General features: G+C 48.8%; 1 pseudogene; it reads left to right on the forward strand.

The window, feature by feature from the left end:
- Window positions 1–672: 672 nt before the first annotated feature.
- Window positions 673–1,838, forward strand: LOC110560434 (tubulin beta-4B chain-like; annotated as a pseudogene).
- Window positions 1,839–3,749: the final 1,911 nt, after the last annotated feature.

Raw genomic sequence — 3,749 nt, forward strand, 5'->3', positions numbered from 1 at the left:
TCTGACCCTGGGGAAAGCCAGCCCACAGCTTAAATAGCCTCTGGGTAGCCAACCCAGGCGTGCCACGTGGGCAATGCAGATAGGTCCACATACATGGAAGCACTGTCCTGAGGTCTTCTTCGTGCATAAATTGCCAAAAGGTGGGTAATTCCTAAGCCGGAAATTCCACGTCAGATGATAAATTCAGGCAGCGGAATAAACTCCCTGCGGTAGTCATTCTCCATATCCCGCTACAGACCATCCACAAACCCACAAAACAGAGGGAAAGGACCGCAGCTACCTCTGGCCCAGCCCTGTTATTCATTTCTCCCAGCACACCTCACACACCTGGGCTACAAGTAATGAATGGTGATGGTGATGCCTCAAGGCCTCGACGCCATGCACTGATTTAAACGGCAGAGACATAACAGGATGAACAATTCCCATTGAAAGGTAACCCTCTCTTGGGCATATTTACAAAGCACATTCCAGTGTCTGAGATGACCCAGCAAGGCCCGATGTAGTCAAGAAGAAGAGAAAGAATAACATTTCTGATCTTCAGGAAATTCTATAGCACAGTAGAGAAGGACATATTTACAGGGAGAAATCATCGATGATAGAATCAAATCCGTAGCTCTCTGTGTGCCTGCTCCTCCCTACGTGTACCTCCTCTGCGGTGACTCCACAATCGCCATGAGGGAGATCAGGCACCTGTTGGCTGGGCAGTGCGGCCACCAGATTGGCGCTAAGATCTGGGAGATAATCAGCGACGAGCATGGCACTGATGCCAACAGCACCTACCATGGAGCTAGCGACCTCCAGCTGGAGGGCATTACTACAGCGAGGCTACCGGTGGCAAATATGTGCCTTGTGCCATGTTCATGGAGTCGGGACCCGGCACCATAGACTCAGTGAACTCGGGACCCTTTGGGAAGATCTTCAGACCTGATAACTTCGTCTTTGGTCAGGGTGGAGCTAGGAACAACTGGGCCAAGGGCCACTACCCAGAAGGTGCAGAGCTGGTTGACTGGGTGTTGGACGTTGTGGGCTGAGAGCTGTGACTTCCAGCTGACCCACTCCCTGGGTGGGGGGACTGGGTCTGGGATGGGTACCCTCTTATCAGCAAGATACAGGAAGAGGACCCAGACAGAATCATAAACAACATCAATGTGGTCTGGCCACACCCACTTATGGTGACCTGAACCATCTAGTGTCTGTCACCATGAGAAGGGTAACCACTTGTCTGAGATTCCCCAGCCCGCTAAAAGCTGACCTGTGGAAACTGGCTGTAAATATGATGTCCTTCGCTCGCCTGTACTTCTTCTTGCCTGGCTTTGCCCCCTTGACCAGCTGGGGCAGTCGGCAGTACCGTGCCCTGACAGTTCCTGAGCTTACTCAGTAGATGTTTGAGACCAAGAATGTGATGGCTGCCTGTGACCTCCGCCATGGGCGCTGACAGCGGCTGCCGTGTAAAGGGGCCGCCTTTCTCTAAAGGAAGTGGACGAACAGATGCTTAACATCCAAAACAAGAATGGCAGCTACTTTTTGAGTGGATCCCCAACAATGTAAAAACAGCTGTCTGCGACATTCCACCTCGGGGTCTAAAAATGCCCGCCACCTTCATCAGCAACAACAGCGCCTCTATTCGGGAGCTGCTCAATCGCATCTCAGAGCAGTTCACAGCCATGTTCCTACTCAGGGTCTTCCTGTGCTGGTACATGGGTGAGGACATGGATGAGATGGTGTTCACCGAAGCTGAGAGCAGCATAAACGACCTCGTGTCTGAGAGCCATCAGTACCAGGACGCTACAGCTGAGGAGGAGGGAATGTTTGAGGAGGCTGAGGAAGAGATGGCCTAGAGCTGTCTTAGCCACTAAAACATGGGAGCACCGTGAACTCTTCATTCCTTCACAGCCTATCTGCCAGCCGTGTCCACTGTGCGTCTGCTTGTCCGGTGTCCTGACATCAAGTGTACAGAGACCACCATTAAAGCAATTCATAGTGTGTGCTGAGAGAAAATAAAAGAAAAAGAATCGAGATCAGAGGAAGGGGACCAAAAGAGAAATGGATATGGAAGAATGATGAAAAAGTACTGAAGAAGAGAGAATATTAAGTTATAAGTTGGTAGTAACAGCCATTATATGGGTGTTGTGTCTTGAGAACTGTGCCAGGACTTATATGCATTATCTTATTTTACATTTTAGATGGCCAGGACGAAACAGCGATGCTTAGTAAATTGATCCCTGTCTCCAAAGACTCAACTTTAAGAGTGGTTAGTCAAAGGCACATATTCTTGGATGACAGGAAAAGTTGGTCCCTAGAGTTTGGTAATAGAAAGTACCTGAATAGCTTTTTCCCCAAGAACTGTTATCTGTCATCCCCTTATTCTTAAGATAGATTATCATCTTTGCCTTGGGTAGCCTCTTATGCCTGCTTCAGCTCCTTGGATAGAGCAAATTCCCGGCATTTCCTTGGTTTGCCTTGAGCAGTAGCTCCTTGTATCCAGGGCAACTCCACAGTACTGCCCTCAGTGAGTTACCGAATCCTCACCCATTAGAATGTCAGCGTGCAAGCCTCCAAAATGCTTGACAGAACGTGGCCAGGTGAAACCCACTGTGAGCGGATACATCGTCGAAGTGGACAGTCAGAAAAACATTCACTCTCTTTCCTCCCCATGTCTGAGGGCTTTTCCAGGTGCAAGGGCACCCTGCCGTGCGGTGAACACAGGTGGAATTGAGAGATTAGTTATACAAAGACGAGAGTGGTCAGAAAGTGGCTGAGGGCAAGCGAACAACAGCACTTATCATGCTAAGAACATTTCCACCCAGAGCAGCCCAAAGCTTTGTCTGCCAGCTTTGAAAATTCTGGCCACAATATGCCCTTGGTTTGCCAGAATAAAAGGGATTCTATTGTGGAGCTCTCGCTAGGCTCAGGGCAATAATTATTAACCGTGGCTTCCACAGGCTAGGATTATGCCAGGTGGATAAAACCATGGGCTTTAATCTGCTTGATCTGAAATGTCAAATTGGGCCTAAGCACTTCCTATTGCTCTAAAGTCCTCCTGGGAGAGCCAAGATCTTGTTCCCATAGATCTTCTGTTCTCAATTCCGGCTTTTCTTTTACATTTCCACATTAATTAGAATTCTTTGCAAGGGAGAGAATAATTGTCCTGGCTATTATGTACTACCAATAAGACATTTCCAAGCCTTTACCCAAAGTTCAGCGATTAGACTGCAGTCAGCATGCCCTCTGGTTACTGTTGCTTAGCCCTTTGCTCTTGCTGAGTAGACAATAGTCAAACTGTGGTTCTGAGATTGGAAAGATATTAGACCTCCTCTTACCTTTAATCTCTGGGCCCACAGAGAACCCAGGTGGACAGACCAAAGATGAGTAGTCCTCCTGGGACCAAAGCGGCCTATAACTCACTTTTATCAAAGCAACAGATCAAGCCCTTCAGTGGCACATGGGAATCAGGCCTGAAGCAACACAGGGTCATTTTAGAAAACTGGGGCACAACCAGGCTGGCAGTGTGGAGTCTCAGGAATGAGGTAGGTTGGTTGTCACAAAGCAATAAAATCAGAGCAGAGCCAGAAGAGCAAGAGGGCACTGGCCTCTCCAGATGGAGACTCTGGATGGTGCTACAAACTGCTGGGCGTGCCAGCTTGATGGGGGCTTGTCACTGCCATTCATATGCCATCAGGAACACGGCCATCTTGCAGGGGAGGTTACTAAACCTACAAAAAGGACAAATTCATTACCTTAGTGTGTCC

Source organism: Meriones unguiculatus, chromosome 9 (assembly GCF_030254825.1).
Source record: "Meriones unguiculatus strain TT.TT164.6M chromosome 9, Bangor_MerUng_6.1, whole genome shotgun sequence".
Taxonomy (NCBI): domain Eukaryota; kingdom Metazoa; phylum Chordata; class Mammalia; order Rodentia; family Muridae; genus Meriones; species Meriones unguiculatus.